This window comes from Uranotaenia lowii, chromosome 1 (assembly GCF_029784155.1).
Source record: "Uranotaenia lowii strain MFRU-FL chromosome 1, ASM2978415v1, whole genome shotgun sequence".
NCBI classification, from domain to species: Eukaryota; Metazoa; Arthropoda; class Insecta; order Diptera; family Culicidae; genus Uranotaenia; species Uranotaenia lowii.
This window is the reverse complement of record NC_073691.1, coordinates 102,263,506-102,288,083: the sequence shown is the minus strand read 5'-3', so window position 1 is coordinate 102,288,083 and position 24,578 is coordinate 102,263,506. Positions and strand designations below refer to the sequence as shown.

Here is a 24,578-nt window from a genome sequence, read left to right as displayed (position 1 = left end):
AAAACATTATTTTTGAACATTGGTATTTTCAAATTATGTCCATACCTTTTCTGAAGCACACATTTGAACAGAGCTGATTCTACTTTTTTATGGACTCTGGCCATTCGCATGGTTCTTGTTTACATTTATTCGAATGAAATTAGCAAAACAATTTTGTTATTTGTGATAGGTCTATTTCAATGAGCGTGTAACGATAAGTTAAAAATGGGAAAGAAGAAAAAAAGACAAACCGAAAAAGAACAACAAAAGTGAAAAAAATGGTCGGAGTACACCTGGCCATGGCTCAAACAGAAAATATGATCCGAAACCAACAGCAACGGCATGTCCATCGGCCAGCAGCTATCAAGGTAGGTTTCGAAATTTTCAATTTACCTTGAAAACTACCCAAGCCCGTCCGGGAAAACACAATTCTTCTACTGCAAATTAAAATCATTTCTCCAACACCTTTTTTTTTTCATTTTTCAGATGCTACGACCCAAGAGCCACCGAAAAACTAGTAGTACGCCTTGAGCCATTTGTTGCAGCCCCTTTAAAATTTGGACGACAGTTTGCATAAAAGGTAGGTCAATTGAAACCATCGTACCTATACTTTTTAACAAATTTTAAAGTAAAACAAACTTTCCGCAGATCATTGGACAATTTCATCGCCTGGTCCGTATCAAAGTGGTTTGTGGAGGTGCCGTATTTATTAGAGGACCGCAAGCTGGGTATCCAACTTCGCAGATACATAGGTCCTGCTCTGATAGTGATAACAAATCGGAGCTGATTCCGAAATAAAATGATTTTTTATAATGTTTGTGTGATTTCATTTAGTAAATTCTGAGTTCCATCAATAAACATAAATTTAAAAGAAATATAACTTGATTTAATTTTAATTGGAAAAATTAAACTGCTTCAAACCTTACTTTATTTTTACTTTCGAATCAATGAGTTTTTATGCGTTTTACCCAAATAAATTTTGTTATTTTGATAAGGATCATGCATCATTTTCAAAAAGGGTGTATTTTATTTGGAATCAAACGATAAGTTTAAACCAAATCGATATTTTTTGTCAGTGTGACCAGAAATATATTTGTGCTTTTTCCCAACCAAAATTTTTATCATTTTTGGCCGAAATCTTATTATTTTTAAAATATATTTTTCTGCCCTCTTCTGATTCCAAGAATTTTCGAAGCTAAATATAGACACGTCGATGCTGATAAAATGTACTTTACCGATGGATCTCTTATAGAGGAAACAACAGGATTTGGAGTGTTCAACGAAATATCTAGCGCCTCTCACAGTCTTCAGCCACCATGCTCTATATATGTAGCAGAGTTAGCAGCTATTCACTGGGCTTTGGACAGTATCGCATCACGGCCAGATGGACACTACTATATTGTAACGGGTAGTCTGAGCTCTGTTGAAGCAATCCATTCGATAAAACCGGGAAAGCACTCGCCGTACTTCCTCGAGAAGATACGAAATAATTTGAGTGCTTTATCAAAACGTAGCTTTACCATCACCTTTGTTTGGGTTCCCTCTCATTGCTCGATAGTGGGCAATGAGAAGGCAGACTCTCTGGCAAAGGTGGGAGCGATGGAAGGCGACACGTATGGGGCCGTTCACTAATTACGTAAGCATGATTTTGGAAATTTTCAACCCTCCCTCCCCCCCTGGTAAGAAAAAGTAAGATTTTTCAAAAACCCCCCTCCCCCCATGTAAGATCTTACGTTTTTTATTGTTTGAGAAATTGACACGTTTTTTTTTTTCAAAAATAGCTTGAAAATATTAAAAATGTGACATCCATGCTTCAAGGCATAGCACTTTTTAAGGAAAACTTAATAATTGCATTTGAAAAGCACAATTTATACAAAACAACAGATGAAATTTCATAAACGATTTTAAAAACCATCATATTAGATATAGTATGTTCGAGGTAACAATAAACTTCAATAAATTCCCACAATCGAATAAACAATATAAAATATAAATTCCGATGAAAAAAAGGGTTAGAGATCAGGTTAGCACAAGGTACCATAAAAATTGTAATGTTTTTTACCTGAAAATCAGAAAAATCTATAAAAAAAAATTCATTCTAAACTACAAAAATTTTTGCAAAAATGTTTAACGACAATTACGGTGTCAACTAAACTTAAAGCTCAGACTCATTTCAGTGGTGAGCGATAAAGTATTAGGATTTTTTTTTGGTTAATCGTTTGTAAAATTTAGAGTTGATAGTGTCTATTACCGGAAAATCTGTTTAGAAATTAATTATCTTAAACAACTCATATTGACTTTTGGAGATTATTTGTTGATGAAGTCGTTTTCGAAATTCGATGGATTCAAATAGTGGTGTCACAACGTGTCACTTTTCTTTTTGTTTCTATAAATTTCTCAATTAAAAAGATTGTTATGATGAAACGCAAAAAGTGACGATCTGTTTTATTAATGTGATTTAGTGTTTTGGTGGCATAAGGGTTTGAATTGGATCTCTATTAGTTTTATAGAACCAGCAATTTTTTTTTATTAATTAATAGACATTAAAAGATAAATAACAAAACGTCACAAATTACCAATGAATAGGCAGTGAGGAAAACCTGAGTAATATGGTTTCGAATGGCTGTGACGAATTATCAATGTAACATTTCGTACGTAAGATTTTTGGAAACCCCCCCTACCCCCCTGGTAAGAGATCGTAAGCAAATGTGAAACCCCCCCACCCCCCCTGTGTGCTTACGTAATAAGTGAACGGCCCCTATCAACGTGAAATCGTCTTCAGCGAATTTTACTATTTGGCTCGAAGAAACTCTCTTGTCAACTGGCAGCGCAAATGGGACGAGGATGAGCAGGGTCGGTGGTTCCACTCGATTATCCCAAAGGTAAGCCTTAAACCATGGTTTAATAGATTGAACTTGAGTCGGGATTTTATTCGTATATTTTCCCGTCTCATGTCCAATCATTGTTCCTTAGACGCGGTACTCTATCGTTTTGATATTGCTGGCAGCAATCTATGTGGTTGTGGCCAAGGTTACCATGACATCGAGCATATTGTTTGGTCGTGCGAGGTCCATCTTGTCGCCAGAACGAATTTTATAGACTCCCTTAGGGCCCGAGGAAAACCACCCTATGTTCCAGTGAGAGATGTGCTGGCTGTGATAGACTTGGACTACATGTTCGAAATATATCTTTTCCTAAAAGCTATTGATCTTCGTCTATAATTCTTTTTATTTTCACATTTCCCTATCTATCTTCTATCTTTTCTTCAAAAAGTGAACTAGATATAAGCACACAATTGTAATCAAACAAAACGAGTTTGGCTCCTTAAAGCCTAAAGGTATGAGCCGTTTCAAATAAAGAAATTACAAAAAAAAAATATTTATATATTTTTCTGCGTGAAGCAACAGGTTTGTTCAATGACAGATAGAAATTAGTTTCAATCGGTAAATGACAGATCATTCAACCAATGTTTTGATCGATACTAGTCGAACCGATGTTCAAATTTAAATTCAAATTTCTTAACAAATAGGTATATAAAGCAACAAAAATAATTATTGTTCTTCTTCAAAACATATTTGTAAGGTATGCTAAATTGAGTCATGTTTAATTTGCTGGATTAGCATACATATCTAATGCAAATGTGAAGCCCGTACTCTTGATTGTGGTATGTTTATTGCACTGGGTACATACGCATACTAACGCAATCATCTGACAGCATTCCAAGAGCCAAGGACTCTCTCTCCCTCAGAGTTGCCAATATTTTTTTTCAAAAATCAGGGAACTGGTGAAATAAAAATCAGGCAAAATCAGGCTACGTAAGTAACGGAAATTTCACTCAAAGTGTTGACCATTTTTTAGTCATCACTCCACATTTTTACTTCTTTATGTGTTGTGAGCCTACTTGGTTGAATAATTCTACTCAACCAAAGCAATAGAAAGATTCCCATTCATTCCCTTTTTTAAATAATTATTAAAGAAAAATCTTTCGATTGCTTTGATTCAGCTACATTTTCACTCTGTAACTTCAGCAATGGTAACTAATCCAGTTCGTTACTACCCATTTTTCATCACATTCGAATAAATCAGGCAAAATCAGGCATACTTTCAAAAATCAGGGAAATTCAATGGCTTATCAGGTTGTCAGGAAGAGCCTCGAAAAATCAGGCAATCCCTGAAAAATCAGGCACATTGGCATCTCTGCTCTCCCTCGCAAAGCTCATCGGTTCAACGGTCATTCAGTCAGTCGATCCTTAGACGCCGAACGAACAGTCAAGCCGATATCCTCCGTGAAACGCCAGACAAAGATGAAGCGCAATTCGTGGACTAAGTTGACTGTTTTCCTAAGCGTACCAGTGTAGCAGAGTTGACCCGTGAATTCCTAAAGTTTACAATATTCAGCTTTGAAAACGATTGATATAAAAAAATTCTTATCTGTAAATACAATGAATTTAAACTAAAATTATAAATTTTGAGTACTTTCAAAATGTATTTATCGATCAAGAAGTAACGAGCTTTAGTGATTTGTTTCTTTTAGAAAACTTATCCCGCATACTTAAAAACTGTATCTCAAACAGTCTATACAATACATCTACTGCTCCACAAAAAGTGATTGTCTCTATAAATGTAGCTATTATATTCAACTTTACTTCGATAATGATAAGAACGGAACAAGAACGTTCATGTGAAAATGTGATGGTATCTGAAAGGGTGAATTAATGGTATGAACGATTAATTAATTTTATCACTAATCGTAAAAATGATCACCAACGGTTACCCGCAGCGTTCATTCTTATGTCAAACTCCACGTCAAAAATGATCGAAAAGCAGGTCAGAGGTGCCAAATGTTAATGTTAATATGTATTTGACAATTTTGTTTTTCTCACTTTTTATGCTTTTTATCTAGTCAAAAAGTGCCGTTGTGATTGGAATTTAGTGTCAGTTTAATTCCAATCGAGTAATTACTTGTCAAACTGAGCATTTTACAGCATGATTTCTAATATCAGATTTTTTCCTTTAACCATATTGAAATTTTTATTTAACACAAAGGAATAAAAAAATCTAAGTTATGAAAAATCCTCATATTTGGCACCACTGACGGTTTGAAGTTGTTCGCGATTTGTTTTTCTTTTTTTGCCTTGTTTTTTTTCGCATCTCGCCGGCCGGATCGTAACAAAAAAGGATCGGACTACCAAGGACGTTCCGAAGGTTAAACGGAACACCAGTTTCCACTTTCCAGCAGCTCAGCAGCGGACACCTTAACTACGGAGCCAGGAGGCTCATAAAAGCATCAAAACTTCCGGCAAAGGCAGCGGCGATGCCGGGAGAAATTTCACCTCCAAAGCATCCATGGAAACATCGGATTGCTGTTTGTAACAGGTAGGTGGATTGAGTTTTTGCAAAAAAGATCAACAATACAAGGCCAGGTAGCAAAACAGAAATGAGAAAAGTTACAGAATATTGAGAACTTTTTTTTTTTTTTGTTTCTTCCAGGTTATAGATACCAGCTGCTACCACATCTTTCGGAGTAGTCGAAAAGCCGTAAGAGCTTTTAGAACTGGATGGAGGATACAATTTTATAAACATGTGAAGCTTCCATTTAAAATATTAAAGGTATGAATTTAGAATACGATTAAGTGAATAAAACATAAATATCCAAAAATTATTGGTTCTTTCAATCCGAAAATGCCTGCCATTCACGAACGATACCAGATAAAGTACGCATAGCATTGGAGAACGTTACGACAAATCATTTCACGACTTCAACCGTAAATGTCTCTTTAACAGCGTACTTCAAGAATTACTTTAACAATTACGGTTTGAAAAGCAAAATATGTTTACATGAGCGATTTTTGGACGTTGTCTCAACTGTTTGATGAACCGTTCCTCCATATAAGTGCTTTAACAGTTTTAAACAATTACATAACCTAACGACATATTCAAAATACAATCAAATGGGAATTCACGTTTCAAGCAATGTATTTTACAGTTTCTATAATCGTTTGCTAAAAGTTTTTTCACGCCTCATCAAATCGTCGTTTGACTATTTAAGAAATCGTTTGGTTACAATCCTTATCTATGCGGGATTGAAAAAAACGTTATGAATTATTATTCATTAGTTAATTTCTACAAAATGGCCAATGATGATTTCAAAATTACTTTTATCAAAATGAAACAATCGAAGTGCATCGTTTCCCTTTTGGTTATCCAGTTATGCTGCTCTTAAATTCTTTTTAAAAACATTTCTTTTGAAAAAAATAAATGAATTTTCCAATTATTTGCTTAGCTTTTCTGAAGGACACATTTAAACAGAGCGGAATCTATGTTTTTTTGTATTTCAATGGGCTCTGTCTGGCCAATCGCGTGTTCCTCGTTTACATTTATTCGTTGAGAAACTCTCCCAACAGGTACACCATTCCTGATTTTCAACTCACTGTATCATGTAATCATTTTTTTGCGCTCTGCAGTTTTTATTCAAAATTTTTTTTCATTCTTTTTCACTCAAGTGTTTTTTTATGATACTTATTAATGATGATTATCTCCTGCTGTACATTTTTTATTCTTGATTTCCAACTCCAACTTTACTGTTACTTCCTTCTGCACTTGTGTTCTTTGAAATCTTTGAATTCTCATTCTGTTATCTATTTTTCATCTCTCCGTTCTTCCTTTTTCTCAGTTTTTTTCGGTCCTCAATTTTCCCTTCTGATTTTTCATTTACCGTTTTTCCTTCATTTATCACACTCATTTTTTTCAGAACTCAACATTTTTTTTGTTCTCTATTCTGTTAGAATATGTGCTACTGTGTACCCCTTGTCGCTAAAATAATGTTAGCGTGTTCGTCTCGTTTGGCTACACTGTCGTACGCCAACGGACGGTTTAGTTCTAAGTTAGCTTTTCTCCCGATTAAACGTATTTACACCAGTCGCGTGCGTTTTATTTCCCCGGGATAAAACCAGTTTCCATCAAGTCACTTTCTGTACGGCCATCGCCGATTCCGCTGCGAACCTGTCCACCTCGGAATCTATCAGGTTATGGGCCCAGTGGAGGTTTTCCGGAAGTGATTTGTGCTGATCGGAATATTCGCGAAAAGTTAATTGCGTGTGTTGCGGTGGTCCGCCATTTTGCGAAATTTGAAATTTCGGTGCGGGAGAAGAAATTTGCTCTAGTGCGTTTTTTGCTTGCGGTGTGCGGTTGGATTTTTCCGTGGCAGCAAAAATGGAAGCAATCTGCAAATTCGTGAAGCTGGATAATCAGAACTGGTCATCCTGGAAGTTCCGGATGGAAATGCTCCTGACCAGGGAAGGATTATTTTATGTGGTGGAGGAGCGGAAGCCGGAACCGGTGACGGCAAAGTGGTCAGCGGATGACAAAAAGGCTCGAGCGACAATGGGGCTCTGCATAGAAGAGAACCAGTACGGTTTGGTGAAAGCATCCCAGTCGGCTCGTGATTTTTGGGAGTGTTTGCGGAGGTATCACGAGAAGTGCACCGTGACTTCCAGAGTGTCAGTGCTGAAAAAGTTGTGTAGCTTGAATCTGCAGGAAGGTGGCGATTTGGAATCGCACCTTTGTGAAATCGAAGAGCTGTTTGATCGGTTGCAAAGTGCGGGGCAGGAAATGGAAGATTCGCTGAAAATCGCGATGATTTTGCGAAGTTTGCCCGAATCGTATGGTGGCTTAGTGACGATTTGACAATTCAGTTGGTGAAATCCAAACTCTTGGATGAATGGGAGCGCCGAAAGGAACGTTCGGGCGATTCATCCGAGGAAGCGAGAGTGCTGAAGAGCGAATCGGGTTCGCGAAGAGCTTTTGGGGGAAAATCGGAAGTGCGATGTTTCCAGTGCCGGGGAAAGGGCCATTACAAGCGCGATTGCCCAGATTTGGAGGGCAACAAAAGAAAAAGCGAACCGCAAAGAGCCGAGCGAGCAACAGAGCGAAATGCTGTTTTATTTATGGCTGGGAGGAAAACGCCAAAGTGCTGTGTGATTGACAGTGGGGCCAGCAGCCATATGTGGAACGAGAAAGGAGCGTTTACGTCGCTCAAGGAAAAGTGTGCTCGGGATGTTGTTCTCGCGGATGGCTCAGTAGTGAAGTCGGCCGGATGTGGTACGGTTGTGGTGACTGGTGTTGATGGCTGCGGTGAAACAGTGACAATTACGCTGACGGATGTTTTATATGTGCCTTCATTGAATACAAGTCTGTTGTCTGTGCCAAAGTTGACAGCAAAGAACTTCGAAGTGCTTTTCAGGAAGAACGATTGTGACATTCGTGATCAATCAGGGAAAGTGGTGGTGAAGGGCATACGGTCAGGTGATTTGTACCACCTGAAGATGGTGGAGACTGTTGGGAAGTGTGAGATCAAGCAGCAAAATAAATCCTCTCAACACCAGTGGCACCGGAAGAACGGACGCCGTAAGCTAGAGTTCGCTTACAGAGCGGGAAAAGTTAGTGTTCCGAAGAAAAGCTATCAGCTTGAAAATGTGGGAGGAGCTCAAAGTAAGGAGGAGCAGTTTACTCCTGGAATGTCAGCAGAAAATCCTTTGTGCGTGAAGGAGGAGTCCGATGGGTTCGGCACGGAGGTTTCTGGTTTGGTCGCTCAAATAGTAGTGGAACCAGTGTCGTTTGCCGAAGCAAAGAATTGTCCGGAACGTAACGCTCGGGTGATCGAGTCTGGTGAGGCGGCAAGGTACAAGGCGCGTCTCGTGGCTCGAGGCAATGAGCAGTGTTGCGGGATGAATTCCGACGGAGTGGTCGCTCCGATGATTCGCCATAGGACTGGTGGTTTGAGGCTGAAACTCGATGATGTCAAGGACCGAAATATCGAGGAGTTCGTCGATGCTGAATGGGCCAGTGACCCAGGTTCTCGCAGGACAACCGCAGCAATTGTGGTTTGCTGTGTCGGAGGAGCTGCTGCTGGTGGGCGAGCCGGCGTAAATCTTGCGTCAGCATCTCGTCCAGAGAAGCAGTGTATGGGGCAGTAGCAGGAACGTGCGAGGAAGGTTACGGAGCTGATCGGTCTTGAGAGTAGCCAAGGGGCACAAGTAGAGGAGGAGTGTTAGAATATGTGCTACTGTGTACCCCTTGTCGCTAAAATAATGTTAGCGTGTTCGTCTCGTTTGGCTACACTGTCGTACGCCAACGGACGGTTTAGTTCTAAGTTAGCTTTTCTCCCGATTAAACGTATTTACACCAGTCGCGTGCGTTTTATTTCCCCGGGATAAAACCAGTTTCCATCAAGTCACTTTCTGTACGGCCATCGCCGATTCCGCTGCGAACCTGTCCACCTCGGAATCTATCATATTCAACATTTTTTTTAATTTTACTCTTTCTAATTTCTTTTTTTTTATTTTTCAATCTCCTCTTCTGTTAAATTTCGTTTATCAAAAATTGCTGGTTCTGTTTTTTTTTTTTTCATTTGCCATTACAATTTTTTTAAGCTTATTTTTAGTCTTAAACTTTTACCCTAACTTAACAAACGTTCGTTTCCAGTTTCCGCAGGGTTGCCATTCTATCATTTCCACTTATGTTCTATTTGGTTTAGACTACATTTCTGTTGGATTTACATAATTCATTTATATCTCTCATCTTATTCTCTACATTCGCCTCCGCCTCTATACTCCTGAGCTAGTTTGAAAAAGTCTTCTTTTTGATTTTTTGTTATACTTCTCTTTTCTGATGTTTTTTTTTTCGTTTTTTATGTGTTATCCAATTGCAAAATGCACTTTTCCTTTAAGCATTTAAACTTACTTTTTCGATTTTTTCATTGCGTTACTCTTTTTCAGGTGTGCATAAGTTGCCTTGAGCAATCTTTTTTTCAACCTCCTATTTTTATCCTAATGCTCCTAATTCTAGGTGACGGACTCTCACAGATGATAGGGTTTAACGTACTTCAGCGTTATTTGTGAATTTTTATTCCTTGTTTCAAATTGTTCCACGATCCTATTGAACCTATACAAACACTGCCTTAATTGCTGATTCACATTTCTTACTTCATATAAAACGCTGACTACTTTTCGTCTTCTTTTTTTTTGCAATGCCACCAAGCAGAAGTTTGCACTTTCGTTCTCCCTTTTTTTTACTTTGCTGATTTAATTCTGAGCTACTCCTTTAATTCCCGTTTTGCATGAACACTGTTTACTGATTTCTCTTTGTCTCTCTTTTTTTTCATAAACTTTTTTTTTTTTGGCGTACAGAATGTCTTTTTTTTATTCTCAACTAATACCATACGTTTTGAAAAATTCTTATATTGATTCTCCATTCATCTACTTTTCCTGTATCCAAGATACATTTTTTCTTCATCTTCCTCTATCTGTCTTTCTCAATCAATCTCTTTTTATCAATACTTCCGTTCTTTATCCTCTGTCGTACATTTTTCATTCTTGATTTTCAACTCACTGTATCTTTATGTTTTCATTTCTCATTATATTTCCTACTTTTTTTGTCCTTCATTTTCCTTTCTTACTATTCCTTCAGAATTTTTCTTTCCCTGTTTTCCATACTCACTATTTAAACTTCCTTTTTTTACATTTAACACATTTTTTTTATATATTTCTACTTTTTTTAATCTATTCTTTTGTAAAACTCCTTTTATCCAAACATTTTTTATCTCTTTTTTTCTTTTTCAATATTCTTTTTGCCATTTTTTTTATTAGCTTTAGTTTCTGTCTTCTCTTTTGTTCAGTCACGTTTTTTTTAACCCTGATTTCTTTTCCCCAAATGAATAATCCTTTTTGAAAATCTTCATCTCCCTTTTCATGATTCATGATCTTTTATTATCAATACTACTCCGCCGCCTAACGCCACAAGCAAACAGATTCGTGGGAAGTCATCAGGCCGGCTTCATGGAGGGACGGTCTACGACGGACCAGATATTCACATTGCGGCAAATCCTCCAAAAATGCCGTGAACACCAAGTCCCTACGCATCATCTATTCATCGACTTCAAAGCCGCATACGACACGATCGACTGTAACGAGCTATGGAAAATCATGGACGAGAACGGCTTTTCCGGGAAGCTGATCAGACTGATCAACCCAGCCAACATAAAATCGTAAAAGAAATCATCGTCAAACTCTTATATGGGTATAACTCAAATCGGATTCGTAAATGTGTACACTTAACATTCGATCATATCGTATATTCATCGTAGAAGATGTTAAAACGAAATGTAATGCGATTTAGTTTCGATATGTTGAATGAAGTCGTATTTAATACGACCGATGTCAGTTGAAATCTTACAACAATCGTGTAAAATTTCTGCGTTACATTCTATTCGTTCATAAATTCCTTTGGTATCGAAATCGCACTTGATTACATATATAATCGTAAAGAATTTTACATAAGCTTCGTTTATCATCACTTTTGTGTATTGCAAACGATCATCACATAAAAGGACAAATCAATGTCGTTTTGTGTCACATAATGAGTAGTAGCGTTTGAGCGGGCAATCATCATCGCACAAAGTGATTAAAATTAGTTTGTTTGTTTTTCGACTTTTTCGGTCGGTTGTTCGGGTTCGGGGAAGGATGATTTGCAAATCATTTCCATCCGAAAGATACCCTCAAGCTTTGTGGGACTAAACGTTCCGAATCAACCAACTGACAGGTAATTTGGTAGAATATTTAACGACATTAAAAAAAGTAAATAACAGGATTTTTGTTTCAGCACTCGTTATAAGCAAACTGCAGCCGGTCGATGGTTGAAAAAATCAATCGTAGTGTGTGCAAGGCTATCAGACGATTTTTTTTACGATTGTTCTGTGGAATTTTAGTTTCGATTACACCGCTACCACCATCGAACGAGATGATACACTATATTTAAGGTAAATGTATACATATTTGCATTCAATACAATAAAAATGAATAAATAATTTAAATCATTTGTTTTTATTATTTTTAATCTGAAAATCGAAAAAAATGGAGTCATTTGAAATTTTGGTGAGTATCGTATTTTAATCACAATACTACACATAACATGCTACATACAGAGGTTCGCAAAATCGTTTTTTGCTCCACATCGTACAAGATTACATCACACCTCGCATAAAGTGTCTCTTAAACAATAAATCGAAGGTCAAATTACTTCACATCGTACAAGAGTACCGAACACCTCCTATAGAGTGTGACTTAAGTTGTCAATCGATGTTCAAATCTCTGAACGTCGTATAAGACTGTTAAACACTTCTCATAAAGGGTGACTTAAATCGTCAATTTATCATCAGATCGTTTAAAGTCGTAAAAGTATAAAACACACATCGCTTAAAGTGTGGTTGGAACTGCCAATCGTCCCAGCATCGTAAATGTGAATGAATCGATTCTTATAATGTAACGTACAACATGCCGCCAGTGCGACATAAAGTACCAAAGTATTTCGAACATCGTAGTAACATCATACATGATGTTGTCGAAGTCGTAAATCAGAAAATTACGAAAACATGTATGTATATCGCCTCCACTTTTGGTAGGTATATGCTTTTTTCTAACGTAATATACGATGATTATTGTCGACATAGATGTACGTATATCTTATGATATACCTACCAAATTGTTGGCTGGGAAGGCGACGATGGATGGAACGCAGTGCTGTGTGCGGATTTCGGGTGAATTGTCGAGTTCGTTCGAATCGCGCAGGGGGCTTCGACAAGGTGATGGTCTATCTTGCATGATGTTTAACGTGGCGCTAGAAGGTGTTATTCGACGAGCGGTGGGCGAAATGCGGGGCACGATTTTCAACAGATCCAGTCAACTTATCTGCTTTGCCGATGACATTGATATAGTCGGCAGATCATCTGCGGCGGTGGAGGAGATCTACCGCAAACTGAAACGCGAAGCAGGAAGGATTGGGTTGATGATTAATACGTCCAAGACGAAGTACATGCTGGCCTGCGGATCCGAGACCGACCGAACCCGCTTGTCCAGTAATAACAAGGTCACGATCGACGGCGACGAGCTGGAGATAGTAGAAGACTTTGTCTATCTCGGCTCACTGGTGACCGCAGACAATGACACCAGCCGTGAGATCCGGAGGCGAATTATCAGCGGAAGTCGTGCCTACTATGGACTCCACAAGCAACTGCGGTCGAGAAGACTTAGCCCTCGCACGAAGTGTAACCTGTATATGACGCTCATTAGACCGGTTGTTCTCTACGGGCACGAGACATGGATATTGCTCGAGGAGGACCTGCGTACACTCGGAGTATTCGAGCGACGAGTGTTAAGAACCGTCTTTGGCGGCGTACAGGAGAACGGAGTGTGGAGGCGAAGGATGAACCACGAGCTCGCGCGCCTCTACGGCGAACCCAGTATCCAGAAGGTGGTGAAAGCTGGCCGGATACGCTGGGCTGGACATGTTGCGAGAATGCCGGACGACTGTCCTGCAAAACAGGTGTTCGCTACGAATCCGGTAGGAACAAGACGAGCGGGGGCGCAACGAGCAAGGTGGTTAGACCAAGTGGAGCGTGATCTGGCGAACGTGGGGTGCCCGAGAAATTGGAGAACGGTTGCTATGAACCGAGTGAATTTTAGGAATTATGTTCGTCAAGTTATGTCGTGAGACGGAATACTATGTAAATAAAAAAAAAATAAAATAAACTTTTGTTCTAAATGCTCCATTTTCTCTATTTTTTATTGATTTTAAACGTTTTGAATCCATATTTATTTATTTTATTTTTTTGGCTTCAATGTTCAATCTATTTTCTATTGTACATCTTGTTTTATTTCATCTGCTTTTATTTTGCTCTCCATTTTAATTCCGATATTTAATTCATTATTTTTCCTTTTATGATTTTCATTGTTGCTTTTCAACTTTCAAATTTTTCTTCTCCATTCACAAAATCAATTTCTTTTTACTTTTGCTTTTATTCTTTTTTCTCCAGTTTTGTGAAACTTTTCTGCCCCAAATTTCTTTTTTTTTTTTTGCTCCGGGTTTGTATTTTCTTTGACAGTATTTTTTTGTAATTATTCTGGACATTTTTTATCTCCATTTTTTTCTTTAATTTTTGAATATGTCTTTTATCATATATTAATTAGTATATTAATTCTCCAATTCTTTATTTTTCGCTCTTTTTTTTTCTTAATCTTTATTTTGTTTTTTTTTTCTTTTTCTGCATACTATTTTTCATTCTGATTTCTTTGTTATTCATACCATATTTGATCTTTGAGTTTAAAGTTTTTTTCATACTGTCTTCTTTTTTCTTAGAGTTTGGTCAAAAATTATCCATTACAAGATTCGGAACTCTTGCAGAAATCGACGGACAAAATCCAAAAGCGCCACCATCAAATGCTGCGGCAGAAATGCAACTATTCAGTAAAACACGCTAAGAAAAAAAAACAATTTATATTACACGGTCGGAAATAACTAGCATTTTGAAGGTTCATTTGCACAACAAACACACTGAGATCTTTCTCTACGTGGTCTTGCCTCTCCAAAATTAGCACGGTTTTTCGGTATCAGAGTCGTCATTCGCTATTCAAAGCTTTTTTTTACTTGGGGGCTGTTCAGATACCACGTGGATAGAAAAATGCGATTTTAGACCCCCTCCTTCCTCTGCGTGGACAAGCGTGGACGTTTGGCAAACCCTAAACCCGTCCTCGGATGTCCACGTGGACAGGTTAGATTTTTTTTCTAAATCTCATTTGACAGTTAGAAAACACTACTTTCTGCTTTTTTGTTATAGAAATGGCTAATTTTGAAAAAAATCGAAATAGCATTTCCTGATATGAAATAATTTCAAAATTTTAAATTTCTTAATTATGTTATTTATCACTTGCTTTCAAGTGGCTACACGCAGGAAAATATATTTTGAAAACAATAAGATTTCGGCCGAAAATAATAAAAATTTTGGTTGGGAAAAAGCACAAATATATTTTTGGTAACCCTGACTAAAAATATCGATTTAATTTCAAATTATCGATTGATTGGAAATAAAATGCACCCTTTTTAAAAATGATTCCAAATTTCTATCAGAATAAATATTTTTTTGGGTACACACTTAGATTCTAATTATTCCGCTCGGGATAATGACTTTCCGATCCACAGGGAAGTTACTCAATTTACACGAAATTCGAATGGGAATTCACCCGAATCTCGGAACGTTTCATCTCTCCTGAAATCCGAGACAAACTTGTTAGGAGAGTACAGGAATTCGAACGAATCAACTAAAGTCGGGACAGCGGTCTCCTGAATCACGTTAGGCACATGTTCCGTAAAATTTCTTGTCTCTATCTATCGTAGATAAAAAACAATAAGATATTTTATCTCTTTCTCACCATGTGTTTCGCGCTCAGTGCATTTTCTGTCATTTCTTCGGATGCATTTTGTTATTGTTGTTTTTCGCGCAGAGTTCAAATCTTTTGATTTTTAGAAAATGTTCAAGTTTTTGTAGTTTCCTCTCGCCAATAGAAAACTTAATTCAAGTTTATTCATGCGAAGAATGTCTCAACTTTATCGAATCGGTAGGCGTGTGCAACTGGAACCTGTTTCATATGAACTTGGCTATGCAACATATGAAACAGAACTTTATAGAGAAATTTAACTTCCGGAAATACGATGCGAGGGAAAAGGCACATATCAAACCGTCTCCCATTCAAAGATTCAGGTAATATTGGCTTGACCGATAATTTTCTAAAATAGTTGTCACGTTTTTCTTATTCTTTGAATTCTAGTTTCTGCAACCCGTCTAACGTCGATGCAGGTGAAATATCCATCCACGGTTCGGGAGGTTTGTTACCTGGCTGGTTTATTTAACTAAACTCGGTCGGCATGAAACCGGAGGATTTAAGCCCCAGTTGGAGTTTTCAATTTGCGGTGTCAAGATCGATAATCGTTTCGGACCAAGAATTCAACTACTTATTACAGATCAGTAAGTAATTAACCCAATCAGTTTCACGATTTTAGACGCATTGTTGTGATAGCGGAAATGTGCCTATCATGTCTAAAACTGTATTTTCTTCATATTTATGTTACACACTTGAAAATACTGAAAATACATATGCAGCTTTTTATAAATCTATTGTTTTTGTTTTAAAACTGTGCATTGGGATCAATATTAAAACTAGAAAGAAATGGGAACAAGAGAAAGAAAACCATCCTTAATTCCCTATCAATCTCAGAAAAAATCTATTTTGAGCTCACAGGACAATTTCAAAAGTCCCTGTAAGTCACAGGGAAAATCGGTTTCGTACATACAGGATAATTTGACAGTTGTTTTCCTGAGCTGTTTTGCTGTCCTGAACTCGTCCTGTAATTTCAGCTGTTGAAAATACAGGTTAAAATCGTCCCGCCCACAGGGAAAAAGATTAAGCACAGAGAACAGACGTACAAGCTCGAACTAAAAATCTTCAAAAAAGTGTGTAAAATTTCAAATGCAGACATCCAAAAAATATGTTGAAAATTGACTTTAAACAGTGGCACCTATTGCGCCGTTCAAAAGTTACAAATCAAATTCTCAAGTGTACAGTTTTCGAAAAGGCGTAATCGTATATATGAACTAATAATTAAACTAATGCCGCTGGAAATTTTACACAAGTTTCGTGGGCTAGCTTGTACGTCTGTTCTCTGTGGATTAAGTGTGTAAAACGAATAAAAATGTCTGGGATCAAGAGAATGAATGTCCGGTTCAAAATAATAACAGTTTTAAGGTTTGAAATAGGTTATATAGAAGAATTAAAATGAAAATGTGATATAGTTTTAAATTTATTTTAAAAATTTTTTACAGAATTTTCAGAATTTATTAAAAACATCGAAAAAAACACTTAAATACTTCATTTATTTCGTTATTTTCACTTATTATACTCGTATGCTGGCACCTGCATACAAACGATGAATTTTCTTCTGCTTCAGGAGAGACCTGTTCCGCGCAGTGGAATGGCTAGTCTGCGACCGCGGAACTGGCGCGCCCAATGCATCTCTTTTGGCCTGATCAGGAACTGCTCCGGCCAGCAACGGTACGCTTCCAGCCGTCCTTTTTTTCTGCCGGTGAGGATAGGCCGTTCATCTTCCTGAAAAGAAAACATGTAATGAAAATTACTTATCTCGAATTACCTTCAAATCGCTTTACCGTCTTACCGTAACTGACTGTTCCGTCGGGAATGAATCCAAGGACCCTTTGCGAATTGCGGACCAGACCTCCAGCTCCATATCTCGTTCGATTGCAAAAAAAAAACAAATTTCCGCACGCACTTTTATTTCTTTTTTTAACAGTCACCGGCTCGAATTTTTTGATATATTTTTTTTCCTTTTTCCGACTTATCGTGTACACGTATAACGAATAAAACTGAATTTTGAATTTAAATTAAATCAAATTTAATTTTCAGCTAATAAAAAATTTGAGTGTACAAATAATAAAATTTTGTTATTAATTACAATCGATTTTTCTGTGAAAGTTATCAAAAAATGTGCATGGAAAATATAAAATAAAATAACAAAACGTTTTGTTGAAACCATCCCCATTCTTTTTCTGCGTGTACTTAAACTGGAAAACTTTGCAATTTTAAGGTTTTGAATTAAACATTTTAATAAAACTAGATAAAATTTATCTTCATCTGAATGAATTAAACTAAATTAAATTAAAACCTTGGTAAAACAATCTGAATTACATATCATGTTATAACATAAATCAGGATCCCAATCAAAATAAATACTTGGCCAAGTCATCAAAACCTTTAACCGCAATATCCTCAGCACTGTTCCGTGGAATTTGGAATCAATGATCAGGCTCAACCAGATATGCAATACAAATAAGTTATCTGTTTAAATTGATGATTATTATTTTTAATTGAGGAATCTGAATGCGCAAAAACGAGTCAGGTTCTCGATTAAATTGAGTCAGTGGCATAGCATTTCTCCAAAAATTGGCGAAAGTATGTCAGAGTACATTTTGCAAATGTATTCCCAATTTGAACAAAAGCATATTAGAGTGCATTTGAACCCCCCGGAACGAGGGGTACAAGTGAAAAATTAAATTATCGAGAAATGTTGACCTTTTCTGTCAGTAGATGGTGTTAAGGTTAGTAAAAAGATTGTCCGTTGGCGTTTATATGAAATATTTTAAGAGCTATAGGTATCTTGGAATATATTATTTTTGGTTTGGTGCTAAATTTGATCTTCTTACATTTCATTAATCATTTTTTTTTCTATTTCCACACTCTTTTATGAAAACAACTGCTCTCCATTCAGCTTTATTTCTTTTTTAAACTTCTTCTACTTTCATTCTTCCTATTTCAAACTCCACTTGGTAAAACTTCCTTTATCAAAAATTCTTTATTGTTTTTTTTCTTCCTTTTATTTTTTTTCATCTTCTATTTATCATTCTATTTTTTGAAACTGACTTTCTATCTCTATCTTTATTCAGCCCTCTTTTTAAGACACTTTATCAATTTCCCCAAAATAATTCTTTTTGAACATTTCCACCTTCATTTTCCCTTGGTCCATACTCACTTTATCCGTTATCATTTTTTCTGTTGCATATTTTCATCTTCAAATCATAAATTAGTCCAACTAATACTTTCATTTTTCATGCCCCATTTTTTACTGTGCATTTTTCATTCCTGATTTTCAACTCCCTGTATCATGTAATCAATTTTTTGCGCTCTGCAGTTTTTATTGCTTATTCTATTTTCTATTTTTTTTTTCTAATTTTGAGTCCTGTATTCTGCTTGCTACTATTCACCCCTCATTTTTCTTTTTGTATTTTCCATATATATTTTCAAAACTCCATTTTCCGTTTCTAATTTTACCTGATCTGGTTTTCTTAGCTCTTTCTGCATCAATTCTTCCTTTTCTTTTAATCTCTACTTCTATAAATTTCCCTTATTCAAATTTTTTTTTCATTCTTTTTCACTCAAGTGTTTTTTTATGATACTTATTAATGATGATTATCTCCTGCTGTACATTTTTTATTCTTGATTTCCAACTCCAACTTTACTGTTACTTCCTTCTGCACTTTTGTTCTTTGAAATCTTTGAATTCTCATTCTGTTTCCTATTTTTCATCTCTCCGTTCTTCCTTTTTCTCAGTTTTTTTTTCGGTCCTCAATTTTCCCTTCTGATTTTTCATTTACCATTTTTCCTTCATTTTGCACACTCATTTTTTTCAGAACTCCCCAAGCGACCAAAAGTTCCATAACGAGGTACCATTGAAGCTTAATCAGCTTCTGGAGGTGGTCCTAGAGAATGCTAATCAGCCCAAAATTTAAGTTCTTAAAGCTACTTTCAAGTTCGTTTAGGTGGCTGTAGAGAACGCTATTCAGCCTCTAAAAGAATGTCAAGGAACTTCTACGCGCCGAAAAAAAAATCCGATTGACAGATTGCTCTGACAACCAGATGACAGACTGTAAGGTTGTCGGTCTATCTATGTTTATCTCATTGACTTTTATGTTTACTAAATTTATACTTACAAATGAACTTACCCGCTTCGAGAATCGATCCAATGCTCTTTAGGTTGCTGGGAAACTCTATAGCCTCTTGACCAAACCGGCTTTAATAGCATTATCGTTTCTAGCCGTTTATAAACTGAACCTGAAAATTTTACCTTGCTAGTAAATATTAGAGGATAGCCTAGTGTGTAATTTGGATTTTTGAAGATGTGTATGATATTTGCATGAATGAGGAAATAAATACAACATTGTTTGTTCTATTTTATTTATTCACGTAAAATTCAATGAACAAAATGGGTCAAAGATAGACCCATCTTCTTTTCAAAACCAGTGACCATGAGGAGCGGCATGAGATTGTGGTGATGTTCGAATCGGCAATCGGTCGGCAAGTTGCACATACGAAAATACTTGCTGCAAACCATTCGCAGCTCTATTTGGTTTCCATCGAAAAGCCGGACAGGTTCGAAAAGGTGTTGATGATAACTATCCTCCTCGAACTTCTCCATGTTTGAAGGTGCTGCTGGGCGTTTATGTTCCGCGGGCTTACCTGCATTCGCACTTTGCGCGGGCTACCGATTTTATCCACTGCCTGTTTCCGCGATGATTGATAAAATGTCTGAAAATTTAAGAACAAAATGATAAAAACACCGAAAAACTTTTTGTATATTCGTTCTTACCTACGGCGGCTTTGCTTTTTATGCTGGATTGTGGATAATTCGAATGTAAACAAAACGCAATGTTTGACAGAAATATTTGACATGTCGCTTAAAAGTCTCAAACAGATTCTGTGCAGTAACTTGAATGTTCATTGACGGTTCGTTAGAAAGTACTTATCGAACCTGAGGATCCTTCTCGAAAGAAGTCGCATTAAAAGTGCTTTGAAGTTCCGTTATCGCTTTTTTCGCCCTTTAGAAGGCGATAGAAGTTTCTGAGTAACTTTTACGCGATATGGGTACCTGAAAGTCCCGTAAAACCTAAGTTCAGCCAAATGCGAACTTCGGAGTTTCATGTTTAAGTAAGTATGCGACTTTTGGTTGCTTGGGTCAACCTTTTTTTTTTGTTCTCTATTCAACATTTTTTTTTACTTTTACTCTTTCTAATTTTTTTTTTTTTATTTTTCAATCTCCTCTTCTGTTAAATTTCGTTTAATAATAATTGCTGGTTCTGTTTTTTTTTTCATTTGTCATTACAATTTTTTTAAGCTTATTTTTAGTCTTAAACTTTTACCGCAGACACTAGATACCCAGACTGATCAGTGGCGCTTGAATCCATGCAGCTAAAAGTCGCCCAGAATCATACGCCATCTGTCGAGGCATCGTGAAACTACTGTGCTTCATCAAGAAAAAAAAAATACACTTGATAATTATCAAGCCAAATGAAATCCGTCTTGATTGAATCACCTATTAGTATTTGGGATTCTATCTAAAATAATTTCATTTTCGGTTTTGTCTTCAATGTTAATTGTTAACTTTAACTGATGATACAGTAATAAGAGTCGAATGTAATACAAACAATGAGTGTTGATCGATTGAGATGAAAAAAATACAAATGCAACGTTATAGCGATCCTTAGTTCGGAGCCAATTAATTATAAGATTCAGTTTTAATTTCAAAATTAATTTATCCGGCTGAGGAACAGTATGAATATTATAATGTCTGTTATGAATAATTCATTGAGTTCGGAAATGCTTATTGTCTTAATCTGAATGGTTGGCTTCGACCAAAAAGACAAACTACATATAACTCCTTGAAAAACTTGAATTCTAATTTATCTTAACTATTTCTTGGTTAGTACCTAGAAAGGTTTGAGGAGTGAAAAAAGTTATTAAAATTCTCGTTGGGTTGATTGGAACGTGTTTAGACAATGTAGAAAAAAATTGAATAATATTTCAATGTCATGAATGTATAGATAAGATCTTTAATCCTATTTGCCGATGGAAGTGTTCGTAAAATAAAACTTATAAGTTTTTGGAAAAATAACCTCAAAAACGACTTGCCTGTCGACCGGTTATTTTTCCCTGCTCAAATGTGCGTCAGAAATGTCAAAAAACAACTGTAATGACCATTTTGAAATAATTCTGGACTGGACTGGAAAATTAACTTTAAAAGCGACCATGTTTTAGACTTTTTCCCATCTTCTTAATCCGTACACGAGAGCAAGTGCGCGTGAGAAATGTTTACTTAAAAATCTTTTATTAAAAAAAAATTGTTGATAAACTGCACGGAATTTGAAATATTTTAAAATGTATGTTTCAAATCCATTTCTATTTGCTTCCAAAATTTGTTCACCTTTGATATTCAAACAAATTCTTTGATTCAAAGTTTTGTTAAACCATAGTAAAGTAATTAGTTCACAAAATTAATCCATTCTTCAAAAATTTGAATAAAGCCTAGTCCACACTAGGAGACGGCTCGTCTCGAGACGGTCTCAGCGTCTCCCATTTTCTTCGGGAGACACTGAGACCGTCTTAGCTTTCCAGCAACAACAACAGACAACAAAGTTCATCTCATAACAAAAATCGCAGTTCATGTTGCCTAGTGTGGACTAGGCTTAAGAGCCATTTTATAATGTTCCTTAACCACTGCCCAGTAAATAAGAAATAATTTCGCTGTAACTAAACTTATATATCAATTTCAATGCTTTTCCACACCACCAAAACGAATTTTGAATGGTAAAAGAACAGTACTATCTTGATGCAAACGAAGGTCATTTTTATTTTCTTGCCGTTGCACGGAATGTCAAATATCGTATGTCTGTGTGAGTGAATTCATTTAATGTTTTGATTTTGTTGTGACGAATTCACGTTTGTTTTATTTTACCCATGGATAAAATCAATTACACGTGCGATATTCAACAAAGGGCTCAAAATTTAATGAAAAAAAAAAATAAATGAAAAAATAACTAAACAACAGAACATGAAAAGCTAAGCTATTCTTACTAAACAGACTCGGATGATTGAGATCGTTTGTCAAGAATCATCATTATGTCAACCAACGCACTTTGTTAGAAATTGTACTAAATTTGCAGGAAAATGCATCATCTCGAAGCCCAAAATATTGTTTCCACAGCTGCCTCTTCCAGTGGGCGGTAAAAGGGGTAGTTTGATATCCAAGTTTAGTTAGATATTTTGAAATGTGACTAAATTATTCATAGAAAGGGAATTTTAAGGATTTATTGGAGAAAAGAGTGAAAAAAATCTGCCACCGGTTTTTTGTTGTAGATCGGGACTTAATGGTATATTTCGTTGTTGCGATTTTCATTAGTTTCTTCTCTTAACAAAACATTGCTTTACAGATTTTGTAAATTTCACCTCTTCTTTGGTTTTATTCAGTTTTTGTAAACCTCTCGAATAGGTGAAGGGTTTTGACTAACTGAATCAGATTGTTCAACAAAATTTTGTCAGAATATCGTCCATTCAAATGATTCACACATTCATATACTGTAGTTTTGCAATAAACAATCAGTGGAAGGTTTTTACGATGTCGTTTGTAGTTTTCTCAACAAGTCCTAGATCGTTTTACAAATAATTGGGTCGTCACAATATTTTTCTACTTGGAAAACTTGAACTTACTCTTGACGGAGGTTTCGGGGTTAACGAAATCTTGCAGTTGAAAGTGGTCTTCACAAATGAAGCCAAAGATGTCATAAAATGGTTATTTTTCAACCACAACGCAATGAGGAAGTGGAGCATAAAAACCCCAAGTTTTCACATTCAATTTTCATTTCTGTCGAAGTCGATGTATTTTTTATAAGCTTTATTGTTGAATTCTAACCACATTTAGTTAATGAGCTCCAATTTCAAAAACGGGTTTTTAGTGGTTTTCGAAATATATCGTGTTATTTTTTTTCTATCAAAAGTGGGTAATCAAAAACGACCGTGTTCATCGCTAGATGTAAAAAAACCCCAGACTCTGCCATAAACTGTAGAACAAATTATTCACAGCGTAACAACTGTCTAATTTGAGTATAATTGGATGACCGTGAAATATTTTTTGGCGCCAAATCAGCGCGTTACACATATTATCATAAATTTGATAGTTCATGCCTGTATTATACCGTATTTGTTTATGCCGAGTGTTGCACTAGTGTTGCACTGGTGCACCACTAGGTGCTGTCAAACTGTTTGTTTATTCGGACGGTGTTGCACTGGTTTTGACCTGTCGGAGTTCTGCTTACGGACGGTGGCCCACCGATAATTTTGCCAGTGTTGCGAGAGAGCGTGTGAGTGAGCGAGGTAGCAATACACTGGCGAGGATTTGTGTTTGTTTTTATCGGGTACGGTGGAACACTCCACGAGTGGAGAAAACAAATACAGTATTATACGAAACAAGATGAACCGCCCCCGTGTACAACACCGATGTTGATCTTGTTCACTGCGAAAACATGGCAGACAGATGCAGTGATTCCAATAACATTTTTTTAACAAATTTTAGCAGATTTGAAAGTTGTATGAAATTTTATTTTGACTCGGCTTAATAGTTTGTATCTACATTTTAAAAGTTTCATTTGTATTCAAGAATATTTCAATGAAAATTAAATTTAAAAAAAAATTATCTAGAATCAAGTTTGAAACTTGTATGAAATTGTATACTGCCTCGCCAAATAAAACATTTTTTATTCAAATTTCATACATCGAAAAATAATTACTATCACACCATTGAGTACAGTTTGATTTCATTTTAATCCTAGCTTCGAATGAGCACTAATATAGATCTACGAACTGTGAAATATGTGAACTCAAAGCAATTTTTCACTTTGTTATCGCTTTATATTAATTTAAATTATATAAATGGGAATTATCATATTATAAATGATTTAATATATTAATAAGAATAATTAATTCATATAAAATTAAATTACTAATATATTTATTAAATCATTTATAATTATAAACGATCAATTATAAGTTTGACATTGAAAAGCATATACCTAAGTATTATTATACATTTCGGTTGTTACTATTTGTTTAACAAAATCTTTGATTAAAAAAAATTGCAGGGAGTTTTATTAATAATTATTTAAATAGAAAAAAAATAGTCAAACTGCATATTTGGCATCACTGCCTCATCGAGAACAAATCAATCTGATTGAAATGGCGACTGGTGGGGTCTACGCTGCGCGGAGCTCCTGCGAGTGCTGTTCGGAGAAACAGGTAAAATAAATATTGATTTTTCTCAAAATTCTCAAATAGCATACACTGATAAATCATTTCACACATTTTACAAAAACAATT

The 24,578-nt window shown here is 36.1% G+C and overlaps 1 protein-coding gene and 1 long non-coding RNA gene across 7 annotated transcripts in view; one reads left to right on the top strand and one right to left on the bottom strand.

Moving 5' to 3' along the window:
- Window positions 1-24,578, bottom strand: part of LOC129751154 (cytochrome P450 315a1, mitochondrial) — a 78,646-nt gene that overhangs the window by 27,574 nt on the left and 26,494 nt on the right. Inside the window, exon 6 of one of the 6 annotated variants that reach the window (XR_008738637.1) lies at window positions 19,379-19,487. The exons of the other annotated variants lie outside the window; for them this stretch is intronic. The gene's annotated coding sequence lies outside the window, so the exon portion shown is untranslated. The remainder of the gene's footprint in view (window positions 1-19,378; window positions 19,488-24,578) is intronic. 6 annotated transcript variants of the gene reach the window in all.
- LOC129751187 (uncharacterized) lies at window positions 192-774 on the top strand. The gene is made up of 3 exons (XR_008738642.1): window positions 192-347; window positions 466-559; window positions 628-774. It is a non-coding gene; the product is annotated as an uncharacterized LOC129751187 (long non-coding RNA).